We start from the raw sequence: 18,915 nt of genomic DNA, 5'->3' as shown, positions 1-18,915 counted from the left end.
AATTTCCCGCCACCGGAAGTAAATGTTCTGCCAGCGGAGACAAGTTTTCTGCCGGCGGAGAAACGTAGTTGGTAGCGGAGATAAGTTGTCCGGCAGGGGATATAAATCTCCCCCTCTGGAGAAAAGTTTTCCGCCAGCGGATATAAATTTCCCGACACCGGAGATAAGTTTTCCGACAGCGGAGAGACGTATTTTGTCAGCAGAGATAAGTTGTCCGGCAGCGGAGATAAGATGTCTGTCACCGAAGAAAAGTTTTGCGCCAGCGGATATAAAGCCAGCAAAGGTTAGATGTTCGGCAGGGGATATAAATTCCTCGCCGCCGGAGGTAAATTTTCTGCCAGCAGAGGTAAATTTTCTGCCAGCAGAGATAAATTTTCTGCCAGCGGAGAAGCGTAGTTCGTCAGCGGGGATAAATTGTCCGTCAGGGGATATCAATTTCCCGTCGCCGGAGATAAGACTTCTGCAGTTCGTCAGCGGAGATAAATTGTCTGCCAGCGGAGATAAGTTGTCCGCCAGCGGAGAAACGTATTTCGTTAGCAGAGATAAGTTGTCCGGCAGGGGATATAAATATCCCGCCACCGGAGATTCGTTTACTGCCAGCGGAGAAACGTATTTCGTCAGCAGAGATAAGTTGTCCGGCAAGGGATATATATTTCCCGCCACCGGAAATAAGTTTTCCGCCAGCGGAGAAACGTATTTCGTTAGCAGAGATAAGTTGTCCGGCAGGGGATATAAATATCCCGCCACCGGAGATTCGTTTACTGCCAGCGGAGAGACGTATTTCGTCAGAAGAGATAAGTTGTCCGGCAGGGGCTATTTATTTCCCGCCACCGGAAATAAGTTTTCCGCCAGCGGAGAAACGTATTTCGTCAGCGGAGAAACGTAGTTTGTCAGCGGGGATAAATTGTCGGCCAGCGGAGATAAAACGTCTGTCAGCGGAGACAAATTTTCCGCCAGCGAATATAGATTTCCCGCAACCGGAGATAAGTTTTCCGCCAGCGGAGAGACGTATTTCGTCAGCAGAGATAAGTTGTCCGGCAGGGGATATAAATTTCCAGCCGCCGGAGATAAGTTTTCTGCCAGCGAAGAGACGTATTTTGTCAGCAGAGATAAGTTGTCCTGCAGGGGATATAAATTCCTCGCCGCCGGAAGTAAATGTTCTGCCAGCGGAGATAAGTTTCGAAACGTATTTCGTCAGCGGAGATAAGTTGTCCGGAAGGGGATATAAATTTCTCGCCACCGGAGATAAGTTCTCCGACAGCGGAGAGACGTATTTTGTCAGCAGAGATAAGTTGTCCGGCAGCGGAGATAAGATGTCTGTCACCGAAAAAAAGATTTCCCCCAGCGGATGTAAAGCCAGCAGAGATTAGATGTTCGGCAGGGGATATAAATTCCTCGCCGCCGGAGGTAAATTTTCTGCCAGCAGAGATACATTTTCTGCCAGCGGAGAAACGTAGTTCGTCAGCGGGGATAAATTGTCCGTCAGGGGATATAAATTTCCCGTCGCCGGAGATAAGATTTCTGCCAGCGGAGGTTCACAGTTCGTCAGCGGAGATAAATTGTCTGCCAGCGGAGATAAGTTGTCCGCCAGCGGATATAAATTTCCCGGCACCGGAAATAAGTTTTCCGACAGTGGAGAGACGTATTTCGTTAGCAGAGATAAGTTGTCCGGCAGGGGATATAAATATCCCGCTAGCGGAGATTCGTTTACTTCCAGCGGAGAGAAGTATTTCGTCAGCAGAGATAAGATGTCCGGCAGGGGATATAAATTTCCCGCCGCCGGAGGTAAATTTTCTGCCAGCGGAGATTCGTTTTCTGCCGGCGGAGAAACGTAGTTCGTCAGCGGAGATAAGTCGTCCGGCAAGGGATATAAATTCCTCACCGCCGGAAGTAAATGTCTGTCAGCGGAGACAAGTTTTCCGCAAGCGAATATAGATTTCCCGCAACCGGAGATAAGTTTTCCCGCAGCGGAGAGACGTATTTCGTCAGAAGAGATAAGCTGTCCGGCAGGGAGAATAAATTTTCCCCTCTGGAGATAAGTGTTCTGCCAGCGGCGGAACGTTGTTCGTCAGCGGAGATAAAATATCTTCCAGCGGAGATAAGATGTCTGTCAGCGGATATAGATTTCCCGCCACCGGAAATAAGTTTTCCGCCAGCAGGGAGACGTATTTTGTCAGAAGAGATAAGATGCGGAGATAGCGGAGACAGCGGAGATAAGATGTCTGTTTAAATTACATACTTCAAATTTATTACATTTTGTTGTTAAATCATTATATATAATATCTTATTTCAAATTATCTATATTTATATATAAACTATGGAAATTTATTACACACTAATTTTCCATTACTTTATTATAGCTAGGATAAATGTCGCAGTTATGCCTTTTATTTAAAAGCCTAGTGTTTGTATACTGCTGTTTGTTGAGTGAATTTTCCAGGAGGTAAGCTAAAGCTTCAGCTGGTGAAAGTGGAATGGGCTTTTGCAATTGAAGATGCTTTTTCGATTCAGTCGGGTATTCAGGTGTTCTAATTGTCTTTCTTAGCAGAAACTGCCGCAGCATGCATAAGAAGATTCGTGTTATTATTATTATCATTTGCAAGATCAGACGCCAATTTCCTTTTTAATCTTGTCCCTGCATTTGTATAATGTAATGTTGGACGTCCCATTTTCTTTGGTGTCTTACAATTTTCATCAACAATAATTGTTATTTTAGAAGCCATCCATTTAGCATGGGTGGTCATAAACCGTTCCATCATTTTGTTGCACTTCAGAAGGTTTCTTTTAATGAAGGATTCAAAATTACTGATTTTTTTATCTATTTCTCTTTTTCTTCATTTTCCAAATGGTTGTTATTGATTTTACTGTAAATCCAATGTGAGAAAGATTTTTTTTGTCGATTGTTGTTGCGCCCAATATCGATGAGATCGCTATGCAAAAACTCGAACTTTCCTGAATATTAACAAATTTAAAGAAAAGGGGCCAAAACGGGCCAAAGTTGTTACTTTCCAGTCAATTACAGCATTTGTAGGTACAAACTCACATAGTTAGTTTTTCTCAGCAGAACTCAGTTCATTTGTTATATTCTACGAAACACAGGGGACGCAGTTAAATTTTCTACAAAAATACACATAAATTGGACATTGCACAACACTTAAATCTTGGGACTACACATAAAATAACTAAATACATTAGATACTACAAACCTTTATCTTCATTTTCCATTTTTAGCCGAATTTATTTGAGCAAATTTACTCGATCGCCACGTAAAAATGTAAACAAGTAATTTGGCGCCAATTTTTTTCCCACAATCAGCTGATCGATTGTTCACTTTCAAAAGCTCGCTAAAATCTTCAGGGAAGCTAAATAATTTTTTTTTTTCATTTTTAATATGTATGATGAATTTACTTTGAGAATTTGCAAGAAAAAACGTAATCCATTCACATAAAAATTTCGACTTTATGCCAAAAAAAACGAATTCTGGACCATAGTGCAGCGGAGAGATGTATTTTGTCAACAGAGATAAGTTGTCCGGCATAAGTGATAAGTTTTCTGCCAGCGGAGAAACGTTATTCATCAGCGGGGATACATTTTCCGCCACCGCAGATAAGTTTTCCGCCAGCGGAGAGATGTATTTTGTTAGCAGAGATAAGATGTCCAGCTCGTAGTAGCTGTTCCTTAATGCTTAATGCGGGCTTTCCGATACGTAGGTGCCGCAGTAAATTTCTTTACCACTTTTAGGAAAGCAAATTTAGAAAAATGATCGAGTACTACAAAATTCCCGGATCGACTTCGGGGGTACGGACCTAGAAAATCGACGTAAAGTTTTTGAAATAGACGAAAGGTCTCCCCTGGCTTGCCCATTGGCGGACGTAGAGGATGATTGGGGTGCTTACAACATTTGCACACTTCGCAGTTGTTTATAAACGCTTTTACATCGCCCACTAAATTTGGCCATTAATAGAAGCGTCGAGCTCGTTCTAGCGTCTTATTGATCCCACTGTGAGAAGCTAAGGCATGTTCGTGGCCTTGTTTAAGCACTTCTGTCACCAGATCTCTGGGAACCCACAGTTTCCAGTACATTTCGTCACTAATTTGTTCACCAGTGGCGTGTTCAGCTCGACGATAAAGAAGATTATCCATTACTTTTACATCAGATAAACGATCTGGATTAGCTTGAATTTTCGCAATGAGTTCCTGATAATCGGTTGATTTAAACGCTTTAGATTGAAGGTCTACTAGACTATCAATGCCAATATACGATAAGTCTTCGGTATGCACTCGTGATAAGGCATCCGGAACGATGTTCTGACTACCCTTTCTATGGCAAATCTTAAAGGTGAAGCCCTGCAGTTTCAGTGCCCATCGAGCTAGTCTCGAGTTTAGGTCTGTCTGTGACATCAGCCATTTTAAAGAGGCATGATCGGTAATGATGGAAAACTGATGTCCTTCTACATATGCTCTAAATTTCTTGATACACATTAACGCTGCCAAACACTCTTTTTCGGTTACGGAATAATTACGTTGGCATTGGTTCAATTTGCGCGACATAAATGCGATGGGTACCTCGTTGCCATCTTCATCTAATTGCATCAGAACACCACCCACTCCTGTGTGACTCGCATCACAATGGATTGCAAAGTGAATGGTAAAATCGGGACTGTGCAACACAGGAGCGTTATACATCTGTGATTTTAAGGAATCGAACGCGTTCTGTGCTTCATCGGTCCATTCAAATGTTCGCTTGCTCTTAAGTGTATCTGAGATGGGCGCTGCGATACCCGCATAATTTTTTATGAATTTGTGGTACCAACCAGTGAGACCCAAGAACCTGCGGACTTGTTTCATGGATCGGGGGACCGGAAACTCTTGAATCGCTTGGACCTTCTCCCCATCTGTCTGGATAGTTCCGTTGCCTATAACATGGCCTAGATATTTGACCTCCTTTAGGCAAAATTTGGACAATTGGAATTTGCCAATAGGCATCCTTCAAATCGATGTTTGAGATGAACTCAGCTCGAGGAAGCCGACTGAGAATGCCATCGATCAATGGCATGGGATAAGCGTTCTTAACAGTGACTTCGTTAAGTTTCCGACTGTCGATGCATAATCGCACCTTTCCAGGCTTACGAACGAGGACCACGGGTGACGACCATGCGCTATATGATCCTTCGATAACTCCAAGAGCTAACATTCGGTCTACCTCTACGTACTTCAGCCTTTCTACTGCTGGAGACACGGCATAATGTCGTTGTTTCATTGCCTTAGCGTTGCCCACTTCAATTTCGTGCGACAGCCAGCCCGTTTTTCCCAGACCTTGCTTCGCAAAGGAGGGAAATAAGTTGACCGTATCTGCTAACTGAGCTTGCTGCTGCTTCGAAAAACACACATGTAACGTACTATCGAATGTTAAGCCTGACAACTCTGGACTGGATGATTTATGGGCTAGAAAAGCAGGTAACAAATTAAAACGAGACCAAAAGTCTATGATTAGATATAGGTCTTGCGCCAAGGATGGGACTACAAACAATTTCAATACTTTCTTCTGGCCTTGAAAACCCACTTCGGAGGTGACCTTGCCAATTATTGGCTGGCTCTGCCCATCCGCCGTCCGTACTGCTGCTCTCACAGGCTTGATCGGGTTCGGATTCTGAACAAGGTCGGCCGCAAACATCCCACCTATGCAACTTATGGATGCGCCGGTATCCATCAGTCCACTGAGCGTCCTTCCCAGTACGGTGACTTCCGCATAGGGTCGCCAGTTCTTGGACGTATTAACGACAGACGCCAATACGTTAGAGCGCTCGTTTTTGACAGTTTGCTGAAATTGGAGCAATCGCTTTCGAGATCGAGTCGGTAGTTGAATTCTTTCCCTACTTGGGGTTAAAATACAAGTGTGTGACAGAATTTCTGGGAGTTTTTGTTCGTTGCTTTCGAACTATTTGGTTTGCGTGCACCTGTCGGTTGTGCACGGCTTGACGAGTTTTTTGGATCGTTGCCCCTAGAGCACGACGGTTTATACGTATCCCGTTTGCCACAGCCGTAACAAAAGACGGTGCGATCACCTACACAGTCTTGATACCGATGCCCCTGACAACCACTGTTCCAACAGGAAAGGGTTACTGCAGCGATATCTAGCTGTTCGGTTTCATCGACCTCATCTCGAGTTGGTATTTGGAACAACTGTTCGAAGGTTGGTTTTCTCCACTAGGCTGTGAAGATCCAGCAGCTTGGTCATTCGGCGGCTGTACCGTTGGACTTGCCAAACGTTGGAATCCTATTTCCATAGTCTGAGTCATTTGAGTCATGGCTTGAAACAACAACCCGATTTGACCCATAGCGTCCGTCAACGCCTGTGCCATTTGAGCCAAGCCTGGGCTTGCTTCATTCGCTGGATCGCTGACTTCAGTTGGACCAACAGAAGGTAAATTTTCAGTATTCGCAGCTGGAGCTGCTGTCACACGCTGTGATCTGGTTCTCATTAGAAGCTGAGAAGACTCTACATTCGAGGTGGACGCCTGCGCTACGGCTAATTCCTCCGCTAAGCTAAGAGCGGATGATTGTAGGGGCTTGTTGCACGCCGGTCACACGGTCTTTTCACCTCTTCTCGTATTAAAACAAACTAAATGAAATACGTGGTTACAACTTGTTCTTAAAAGCTGTGTCCGATATTCTACCTGTCTTACGCAAATACAGCAGATAGTATCGGAATGGTCGTTTGGATCAATCTCGTCAAAACTCTAATTTAATGACATCCTATCCTAATTTTACTAATATATGATTTTCTGTTCTACTCTTGATTATTAACTTTTAAAGATCGATATATCTACTCTGTATCCACAAAATTCGGAAACCATGCACCCTTCGTCTAATACGAATGTGTCCCCCACTGACTCTGTTGATATTATTTGTTTGATATTGATTGTTCACCTATTGAACAATGTTGCCAATTGCCAAAAGTTTACCTGCAATGCAAGATTTTCTAGTTAACTTGGAATGAGGGTACGTTTTTCATACCCGTGTCAGAGGCTGGAACTATATTGGAGATTATGGTGCGACACATGGGGCCCTGAATGGAGCGAAAGACTCCGAGAACCACCGACAGATATAAGTGCCAGGGCAGGAAAGCAAAGCCCTTGGCCAGACTGCTGAGGATCAATGCAACCACAGATAGACCAAAGATCTGGAAGAAGAGTGCAAGTACTCAATACCAAGGGGCTTTCCTGGGCGAAACCTATACCTTTTTAAAAATCAGAAAGCCTAAGAGAACTCCTATCAGAGGCACCGATTGACTGACTGTCTCAAAGATGGTTTACTCGCGAACAGTCAGGTGAAACTGTTGACGCACATACAGATACATCACAGTCACAACGCCATCTGAGGAGACACCGTATCAATCATTCTCGTAGATCTCGTAGTCAGATGCCAGGGAAACACTTACCGCCCACAAAGATGGAGACACAGCCAGCCAACGTCACCAGCCAAATGATGGTATGCGCATTATTCTCCCTCCGCTTGAAGCAGGTACTGAACATATCCTTGACGTGTTTCAGACTGAATAAACCAGGTTCACTCTCCCCTTGGTCCTGGGGTTTCTCGGGTGGCTTATCAGCCTTCTCGGATACGTTCAGCTGCTGGTCAGAGATGGTGATGGTCACAGCCGCATCCTTTTGTTTCTCTGGGACATCTTCATCATCCTGCCGCATGCTCAGGCTCTCGGGCAAATAAAAAATTAAGAAGAGTGTGGTCAAGACAAGCATCGAACGGCATAGACAAAGCTGGAGAGGAGCGAGCCGCTAATGAGGGCCACAAACATAACCAGAAACCTAATTAGAAACTGCTACGCAATCCAGCTACTCGAGGTCAATCCCCCAGACAATGCACGACCATGCACATCTCTTGGGAATTAATGGATAAAGGAATAAGTCTTATGACACTGCATTGAGATGCGGCTCGCATTGGTGGACTTTATAAAAATTTTCTTGGTCGGGGCATGCCGAAGAAAAGCCCCACGTTGGGCGCCAAATTTTTATATTTATCATTCTTAAAACGTTCTTAAAACCCTGCCATAAAATCGGGACAGACTTTTCGAACCCATTGCCATTTAAAATTTGTCTTTAATTGTAGCATACAGCGTACAGGTTATAGGAGCTGATGATAACTAAACGGGAGTAGGAAGTACGCGTTGGCTTCGGCTTTTGTCTCTGGTCGGCGGGGTGTGGGCATGGAGGATATTTTACTACCCATTTAGAGCTCTGGCAAATGATCGAGATAAGAATTTATATATAACGAGGGGGAACGTTGTGAGTTGCTGCGGACACCGCAACTCTACGTTTATACCCGATGCATAGTCAGTACATGGCTCAATCGACTCGGCTATTGATGCTGATCAAGAATATATATACTTCCTACCCCATGGAAACGATTCCTTCTGCACGTTACACACATCCACTTTTAATACCCCAATACTCATTTCGAGTATCGGGTATAAAAACAATATTCATATCTTATAAATACTTAATACTTTCACATAATGGCAAATCCTAATAATGTAATCAGACCTGCCGTTCTGGTTCAAGACCCCAATGCGGGTACAAATATGGGTAGGCAAGAAATTACATCCTTGGTAACTAATTTAGTGAACACTTTTTTCGAACGAGCCTTACTTAACCCTAACACTGACTTCCTCAACGCAGTTGATCAAGAAATAGACCCTGCACTTCCTCACAGTGCACCTGACTATGACAAAATCCCAGACTTCGTGAAAAGCATTCGGGAATTTTCGGGAAGCCGATCCGAATTTAGTTCTTGGAAGAAGGGAGTAGAAAGGATTCTAGAGGACTTTGCAGACACAGTAGGAACCCGAAAGTACGTTGGGATCCTTCAAGTCATTCGAAACAAGATTGTCGGAAATGCCGATACGGCATTGGAATCATACAACATTCCTGTGAATTGGAACGCTATTTTCAAATGTTTGACTCTACACCATGGTGATAAGAGAGACGTGAGTACATTAGAGTACCAAATGACCATGCTGGTGCAGGGAAATCAACAGTCAGTGGAAGATTATCATCAAGTTGCTTATCAACAAATGTCACTGATTCTAAATAAAATAGGTTGCATGGAATAGGGAAGGGAAGCAGAACAATTAATGCCCAAACTATACCGCGACAAAGCATTAGATACTTTTATCAGAGGACTACGAGGAGATCTTCCTCGACTCCTTGGTATGAAAGAACCAGCAGACCTCCCAACAGCTCTACATCTTTGTTTAAAATTAGAAAACCGAAACTATCGTTCTAATTATGCTAACGCCAAACCACCCACTATTGGATATAGGGGCTCAAACCAAAAACCAATTCCAGCACCCCGATCAAATATCAATTATAACAATTTTAGGCAACCTCTCCAGTACCACCAGTATAATCAGAATAAACCTTCGATTCCTCCCAGACAAAACTATAATTACCAAACACCTCAAGTTACACAGAATTACCCCCGTCAAAATTCCCTCAGAATGTAATTCCGAATCGTCCGATCGCACCAAAGCCAATTCCAAAACCAGAACCAATGGAGATAGATCCAAGTCTCCATACTAGAAACGTCAATTATATGAATCGTCCGCATTTCCAAGCAGGAAAATGACGCCCAAAAACTCAAAATGTAATAGAAACGAGGCGGAACGTTGTGAGTTGCTGCGGACACCGCAACTCTACAGTTATACCCGATACTAAGTCAGTATGGCTCTCCTTCGGCAGACGCCGCTAATATTAAACGACAGGACAAAGAGTGCGTGCGAGAGAGACAGAAAATCAGTCTGAGCGTGACGTCACGCGCTGCGTAGCCAATGCAAATTGATTTCTTGCTTTTGGCTACAAAAATTATCTGCTCTGATCCAGATTCAGCAATCTTATAGATATGGTCATTATCTATGATTCAGCGTTTTTAGTTTTCTCGAATGTGCAATATTGTGGATGCAACAAATTTTCGTCCTTTGCGTGGGCGGAAGGGGGTGGGGCGAAATTTTGAGATGTACGTTTTATAGTGAGATCTAACAGAAGTGCGGATACCAAATTTGGTTACTCTAGCCTTAATAGTCTCTGAGATTTGGGGATGCTCCAGATTTTCGTCCTTTGCGGGGGCGGAAGGGGGTGTGGCGAAATTTGGACACGAAACGGTCAAGGTCCGATATCACAGGAGTGTGGATACCAAATTTGGTTGCTCTGGCTCTTATAGGTTCTGAGATCCTTGAACTCATATTTTTCAATTGGCAAAACCGACCATGAAACCTGTGTGTTAGAGAGAGACAGAGCGAGAAAGAATGAAATTGTTTTCTTGATTCTGGCTATAATAATTATACGATCATCTGGTTCAGATTTTGCACTCTAGAAGATATAGTCATCTTCTACGATTCTGCGTTTTTAGTTTTCTCGTATCTTCGAATTTGTGGATGCCACAGATTTTTGTTCATTGTGGCGGCGGAAGTGGGCGGGGCGAAGTTTTAAAATATTTTTGTAGCAGTGACATATCACAGAAGTCTGGATCCAAAACATCGTTGCGCTAGCTCTTATAGTCTTCGAGCACAAGGCGCTGAAGGGGACGGACAGACGGACGGACGGTCAGACGGACGGACGGACAGACAGACAGGGCTCAATAGACTCGGCTATTGATGCAGATCAAGAATATATATACTTTATGGGGTCGGAAACGATTCCTTTTGGACGTTACACACATCCACTTTTACCACAAATCGAATATACCCCAATACTCATTTTGAGTATCGGGTATAAAAAAAAAATCGCGTACGAGTAGGGAAAGGATACTAGGAAACGGAATACAGGGGTCAAAGGGACAGATCAGCATGGATACGTAAACGAAGAAGATCACCGGTCAGATCTTTGTCGTCTGCGGTATCGCCCATTGGCGAGAACGCCCACCCTACCATGATCCTTCAGAGCCACCTATAAACAGCAAGGATCCCTCCAACAAAGACTGCGGTGGGTCACATCTCCGTCAGACGAAGTTGCATGGTTCCGATATAAGATATTTAGCCTTGGTTCATTTCCAAACTAACTTTATTTAAGCAATCCACAGTTCTTCATTTAAATTCCTATAAAACCTAACGCTAATAGAATCTAGTCCCTAATATAAGCCTGCTATTCGATATTGTCTTACATTTATAGGGTATTACTATACAGCATATACTGGGGAAAGAATATCATAGGGGCGAGGTAGGGTATAATGATCTTAAAGCTATAAAAAGGATTAGTAGTAGGTATATATAAATGCACGAGCTAGGTTATGTGTTCATCATAGGAACAAGGAAACTTCAAACTTCATTACGTTAACTTGGTCAGTGCCAAAACCAGACAAAAATCGGGTATATGGAAAATCGCTTAAAGGCATGAGTAATACGTGTATAACACCGTGATCATGGTTGAAGACCAACGAATAGTTACCGCACATTCATTCTTTTCAGATGGCTTACTTGGTTCAGGATAATCACTTACTATACGATTAATAGCTTTGACTCCCACGCAGAAAGATCTTTCGTTGTGTGTTGGATGAGATGATTTGATGGGTGGAGGAGTATGATGATGTGTGTGATTGTGATGAGTATCTGCAGATGATGAGATGAATGCGTGGCAACCAAAATCAAAAACTGTAAAAATAATCGGTATTAATACACTACTCATTTGTTCAAGTTCGACTTAGCCCATGGACAGGAATTCCCTTTTTGTTTATACCGGATTTAATTGGCTGTTGCAAATTTTGGCCGTATCAAAAGAACGTAGTTAAACAGAAAGCGGATAAAAAAACAGGGTTTCGCATATCGGGTCTAATTTCGAAAGAAAGATAGAAAATATAACTAAATCCGAGGCGGGGTCGATGCTTCCCGGCTGGAGACCGAGTTCCTACTCGAGGTCTGAAGGTGGCACACGATTGTACCGGGCGCAGGTAACTGCTTCCGATGCCAAGGGTCAATGACCGCGGTCCATCTGCGGCGTGAGGTTAGGTACACCCGCACACTTGATGGCTCGTGGGGCGACTGGTGTATTTGAAGAGTCAGTCAGATCATCCCCATGGGTCGAACGGATCCAGGCGACGCTTGCAGAGCCCACCGATCGGGTTTACTGGAGGAGCATTCCATGCCCTCGGCTACCGCCTCATCCGAATGTCAAACGGTGGGGGTTTAACCGGTGGTACGGGCACGTGGCCAATAGAGGTCTCCGGGAATAACCAATCCGTAACTTCTAGACCAGCGTTTCAATACGTAGATACTAGTGGTGCTAATCCTCAACAGAATTGCACCACTGTTTCGAAAAATTTTAGTAAACTGTGGGCGCTCGTTTTCCAAATGGTCGAACGGCTGCCCCAGTATTGGCAATATATAACTGGCGCGTCCACTCAAATTAAATGATCACTTTGAGCCGCACTTGGCACTTGCACTAGGCTTTGACTTTGGCTTGACCTTGGTTAAGAGAACTGGATCAGCTCTACAAGACTTCTTTTTCCACTGCCGGTCACTCTGACGGTCACGAGGAGAAAAAGAAAGAGGCTGGGACTACTAAGTACAGCAACCCACGTTTTTTCCACACTTTCTATGGTCTTCTTCTGTTATACAGAATCCAGACACAGCAATATTTAATGAAATAGTGCACGGCAGAAAAATTGCATATCAAAGCGTTGCCGCTTGGTCGCAAAACAGCTGTTGATAAGCTTTATCAAAGCTCAAAAGATCTTCAACTCGAATTTTTTTACGGCCTAGTTTTAGGCTGTAATTTTGGGAGTTAGCCGTGGATAATTAAAATACAAGAAGGCACGACAAGCGTCGAATATTACAGCTTTTCCTGGTTTGTAGATTAGCTAATAGTCGTACTGTTCCAAAAATGTTCTCCATCGTTTTATTCTCGCGTTGCCATTCCAATCGCTCATAGAATGGGTTAAGGGTTGATGGTCGGTTTAAATTTTAACCTTTGCTCCCCCATAGAGATAATTTCTCAAAGACTTCAATGACCATATTATTGCTATCATTTCTTTTTCGTTTGCTGCATAATTTTCTTCGGCTTTCGAAAGGGTTTGGGAAATGAAGGATATTGGTTTGTCATTTTGAGCAAGAACTGCTCCTAATGCGAAATTTGAGGCATCTGTTGTGAGTTGAAACTCTTTATGAAATATGTATTGTAAAATGACTTCTGTCGAAATGAGGGTGTTCTTGAGTTTTTTGAAAGCTGCCATTGCCTCTGGGTTAAGGTGAATGTTTTTTTTTGTTCGAGTTGTTTTTGCATATGCGACCATCTTCCCCTCTTAATAATGAGGTAAGTGGTTTAGCTAGCATTGCATAGTCCTTTATGAATCTTCTATAGTAACCGGATAATCCTAGGAAGGATCTGAGATTCTTTAATGTTTTCGGACAAGGATACTTAGAAATGGCTTCTACCTTTGCAGGATTTGTTTCTATGCCTCTATCGGAAATAATAAATCCTAAATATTCTACTCGCATTTGTCGAGTTGGCATTTAATATTGGCTTGTTCAAGGGTATCGAATATGGTCGCAAGATTGTTAGCATGTGTTTCTTCATCGTTCCCAAAAATAATTATGTCGTCAATATAAATATAGCAGATTTCACCAATATGTGGTCGAAGGATATCATCAAGGGTGCGTTGGAATATTGGTGGTGCATTTTTTAATCCAAAGGGGAGACGTATGAATTCGTATTTACCGTTGTTGATGGAGAATGCAGTTTTTTCGATATCTGATTTTTTTTACAGAATTTGATGGAAACCACTTTTAAGATCTAGTACTGAAAAGGACTTGTTGTTTCCTAGTTGTGCTAAAACTTCATTTATATTTTGAATGGAATATTTATCAGCAGCAATAACTAGATTTAGTTTCCTGTAATCGATAACTACTCTGAATTTTTTCTTTTGAGAGGCATCCATTTTTTCGGAACCAGCCATACGGGGGAATACGTAAGGGGACCGAGATAGTCTAATTATCCCGTCATCTAGTGGTTCTTTTATTTGTTTCTCTTCTTCTGTTTTGGATCCCACTGGTAAGGGGTAACATCGTGAATAAACTGGAGTATCAGAGGTGGTGCGGATATCTGCTTTAATGTTTGTGGTGTAAGTAAGTTTTCTGTTTGGATCTGCGAACAAATTAGAGTGCGTTTTAAAGAGATTTTCGAGGGTTAGTTTTTGTGTTTCTGTTAGGTGTTCTGTCCTATTAAATATGACATTCACTGCTTCCAGGAATTGTTCCTTTATCGGAATAACTTGACCATTGTTTATTGTTAGTGTTCGTTTTTTTTATGTCGATGACTGCCCCTAATTCTTTGAGATAGTCATTTCCTAGTATGGCGTCAAATGATTTTAAGGTGGGTAACAGAAAAAATGTTACATTAATATAAGGGATATTGAAAAGGTTTGCAATTTTATGGTGTGTTATTTTTATGCTGCCACTAACGGTGATAGCGTTAAAAGGTTTTTGGTTTAAAATTGGGCTATTAACATGTTGGGGTTGAATATAACTTTTATTAGAGCCGGTATCTACTAAGATTTTTTAGGTCTGTCCACTCCACAATCTACACTCTATGTAGGGTAGTGAGGAGTTTTTATATCCGATATTCAAAATGGGTATTGGGGTATATTAGATTTGTGGTAAAAGTGGATGTGTGTAACGTCCGACCCCATAAAGTATATGTATTCTTGATCAGCATCAATAGCCGAGTCGATTTAGCCCTGTCTGTCTGTCCGTCCGTCCGTCTGACCGTCCGTCCGTCCGTCTGTCCATTCCCGCTGAAGGCAGCGCCTAGTGCTCAAAGACTATAAGAGCTAGAGCAACGATGTTTTGGATCCAGACTTCTGTGATATGTCACTGCTACAAAAATATTTCAAAACTTCACCCCGCCCATTTCCGCCCCCACAAAGGGTGAAAGTCTGTGGCATCCACAAATTCGAAGATACGGGAAAACTGAAAACGAATGAAGTGTACTTCTGTGACTGTCCCTCGACAGGCCCGTGAAAATACCCGTTCGACAGATCCAATGTGGTAAATACCCTTGCTCCTTCTAACTTTTCGATAACACAATCCATTTTCACCATTGCAATGGGCCTACTTTTACCATTCGAGTTTTTGGTTTGGTTATAGTTTTGTGAATGTTTGTAAATTTCTTTTCGTTAATGCTTATCGTATCGTTCCAGGACTTTAGTAAGTACGTGCCCTTTAGTTTTTCATAGCCGTCTTGCCATGTTATTGTTCCGTTGAAGTTATTTAGGAGGAGTGAGTCGAAATCTATTTCTTCTATAGGTTCGATGTGTTCTGCATTGCTGTAGTTACACGAGGAATCTTTCCCTATCATTAATCTGCTAATACAGTTATCGTGGTTTAAGATGATTACATTATTTGTTGTGCAAATTTTTACGTTATTGTAGTCTTTACATGGTTTATTAATTCCATAAGTGTTCAATTCGTTAATAAATATTTCTTGGAAAGGTAAATTAACAATGAGGTTTCTTCGGACGACAGGTCGAATGATGATATCTTTATAGGTTTCTTTTTCTAAGTTAGGGATCTTAATAATATAGAGTAGTGTGTTTTTATTATATAAAATTGAGACGTCTGCAAATTCAAGCATTTCTTCTACTGAATTGAGTGGGGTTAGTAATTCTTTAAAGTTTTCTTTAATTGTCTCTAATTCATTTTCGTTAAGAAAGAATGTGTTTACTATATTTATTTTTGCCCATTGAATTGCATATTTTACATTAATTAGCTCTTCTTTTATAAGTCGGGCCTGAATTTCTAAACTGATGGCTATTTCGCATTGTCTTTCTTTATTGTTGTCAAGAGTCTATTATTTATTTCTGTAAGTATGTTTATTCGTTTCTCAAATTGTGTATTTATTACTATTTGCTTACTATAATTTCAAATGATATCATTAAGATTATTTTGGATCATATTTTGAACCGTCGCGGAAGTGTTTAGGTGGTTTTAAAGTCCCCGAGAATCGAGTTGTTTTTAGCGTAGGCCAGCAGTTCCTGTGGCGTCCTTTTGGAGGCATCTTCCAGTGATGCCAGCACTGGGGCGCCCAGGTATCTCCTCCTTGCCCTTGAGAGAGCCGGACAGTAGCAGATGAGATGTTCCAAGGTTTCGATAGCACCAGGTTCATCACATTTCCTACAACTGTCTCTGTTGGTGATGCCTAGCTTAGCTGCATGTGCAGCAGCCAGACAGTGACCTGTAAGTATTCCCACTAGCAATCTACAGTCTTTTCGTGGTGGGTGCAGTAGGTAGTGGCTAAGTTTCTCGTTGCGTTCCTTGCACATTATCTTCGAGGTTTTGCAGGTGGTGGTACTGTTCCACCTGTTATCAGTCTGTGTTCTAGCCTGCTTCTCTAGATCGCATTGCAGCGTTCTAAGTGAGACAGGCACGTTCTCGGTTCTCCTATTTTCCAGCCCGACGCCTTCCTTAGCTAGTAAGTCCGCCGCTTCGTTTCCTTCGATGCCCTGGTGGCTAGGAACCCAATAGATCCGCACTGTCTTTGTCGTGCTTAGGATGTCTAATGCCTCCCTGCTCGCCAAGACACTCTGGAGCTGACCGCGGACGACTGCATGCTCGTTCTGTTAGGAGAGCGACCTCCGCTGCCTTCCCGATGGCAAAAACTTCTGACTGGAATATGCTGCATTGGTCCGGTAGCTTATACGACAGCCTTATCTCAGGGTCTGTACAGTATAGGCCCGCTCCTACTCCTCCCTCCATCTTGGGGCCGTCTGTGTATATATTGAGGTGCTCAGTTTGGTCCCTTCCAGTCTTCAGGTCCCAAAGATGTGGTTGTTTTGACGTCAAGGCAAGTTTGGGGGGTCATATAATCAGTTGATCTGGTCATGTCCCTGCCAATTGAACTGTGCCCGTATCCTTGTATGGATAGGTTTCCTGATGCTATAAGGCGTTGTGCTGCCTTTCCCGCAATCAGGCGAGCGTGAATGTCCAGGGGGTCGATTCCGAGTATAGTTTCGAGTGCTTTTGTTGGGGTTGACCTCAGCGCCCCTGTAATACAGAGCAGAGCCTGTCGCTGAGTCTTTTTCATAAGCTTATGGTATGTCTTCAGGGTACTACAATTCCTCTCCTTATGGAGAGGGAGCAGGTAGCGATGCCTCTGGCTACGTGCAGGCTCCTCACGCACGAATTGTTTGAGAAAAATGCCAATAGGAGATGGCAGCAAACAGCTTCCTGTAAAATCTCAAGATTGATATGGCCATATCGATCGAAGAAGCGCTCAGCCGAGCTGTATAGGCTCAGCAGAGTGCTCTGCAGTTACTCGAGCCATTACGGGACACTGGCAGATTGGCACTCATGCCTCTAGACTGTCAATCCCTCATAACGACTTCTGCAGGAGTTGTCGCGACGAGGAAGAAGAGGAATCGGTCCCCCACTTCTTCTGCCACTGCCCAGCCCTTGGAAATCGTCGTCTTCGTTTTCTCGGGGCTGCTTTCCTCACAGACATTTCGGACCTGTCCGAAATCAAACCGGGGACCTTGTCCAGATTCATCCAAGCCTCCGGATGGGACTGCCCTTAATTTGCAACAGCCTGTTTCTCCACGGTTTCTAGGCACTGGGAAGGGGCACACGCCCATGCGGCACCACAACGGACCTTCTACAGGTCCAAGTGAGCTTGGGAGGGTTTCATCACTCTCCCAGGCTACCGCCTGAACCTAACCTAACCTATGGTATGTCTTCTTTTCAATAGCCTGCCACCACACTAAGGCTCCATACAGCAGAGCTGGTCGCACCACCGATCCAGTGCATTAGAGCAGGTGACAGCCCCCATGTGCTGCTGAGCATCTTCTTGGATGCATAAAGCGCAATGGTAGCCTTCTTCACCCTTTCCACTACATTGGGCCTCCATGCCAGCTTGCTGTCCAGTACTGTGCCTAGGTATTTCACCTGTGATTTTGGAGTCAGCCTAGTTTGGTCAATTTTCGGGGGGGTCCTTGTACCTCTTGGTAGAGAGGATGACAAGACGGACCTTGTCCGCGTTGATACTGAGTCCTACCTCTTCCGCCCACTCACGTATCTCCCTGAGTGTACGTTCCATTATGGAACTGAGGGGCGATGGACATACATGCATAAGCTGTTATTTTTGGGGCCTTTCTGTCAAATCTCTTAATGAGGTCGTCGACCACCAGATTCCACAGTAGTGGCGACAGGACTCCACCTTGAGGTGTGCCTCTGTGTGCCCCCTTTACCATGGAAGCGGTGCCCCACTCCGATTGCACCCGTCTACAACTGACGAGGTTTTCGATCCAGACGTTGATTGCAGGGTGTATGTTATTCGCTTCTAGGCGACTTGTTATTGCGGTTGTTGCCACGTTGTTGAATGCTCCTGAGATGTCCACAAATGCTCCCAAAGCATACTTTTTGTTGTGAAGGGCGCTCTCGATGGTGGCTACTAGCGAGTGTAGTGCCGTCTCCACTGATTTCCCCTTGGTGTAGGCGTGTTGGTTTTTTGACATCAGTCCCCCTACCTCGTTCTGTAGTGGCCAGTGAAGCAAACCCAGATTAAATTCCCTAATAATTTCCCAGATATAAAGCAGATTCAAATCACGCGCCAACTTGATTAGTTCGAACACCAAGGCTTTAAAAACAGCTACTTCGAAGTTGGAGCTTTAATTGCTCGAATGTTCTTTTTCGTCTCTCGAGACCGAATTCTATGGAAGGGTCCCGTTAAAGCTCGTCTATGCCGCTTAAGCCGACAGCGACGGTGAACACGCGGATCAATTCCATTTTTCTCCCAAAACACTTCGGTTGTGCCTGTGCCAATAGTGCCAAACTCTAGTGGAAGTCCACGTGTCCCTGTATTACATAATACATACCAAATTACATAACTGCAAGTCGGCGGAGAATCGACTAAAAAG

At 43.5% G+C, this 18,915-nt stretch overlaps 1 pseudogene; it reads right to left on the bottom strand.

The window, feature by feature from the left end:
• Positions 1 to 6,930: 6,930 nt before the first annotated feature.
• The window catches only part of LOC6603617, a 30,591-nt pseudogene continuing 18,606 nt past the window's right edge, over positions 6,931 to 18,915 (bottom strand).

The sequence above is a fragment of the Drosophila persimilis genome, unplaced genomic scaffold (assembly GCF_003286085.1).
Source record: "Drosophila persimilis strain 14011-0111.01,24,50 unplaced genomic scaffold, DperRS2 tig00003933-arrow-pilon, whole genome shotgun sequence".
In the NCBI taxonomy this organism is placed as follows: Eukaryota; Metazoa; Arthropoda; class Insecta; order Diptera; family Drosophilidae; genus Drosophila; species Drosophila persimilis.
Note: the sequence above shows the minus strand (reverse complement) of the source record. Positions and strands in the feature narration are given on the sequence as shown.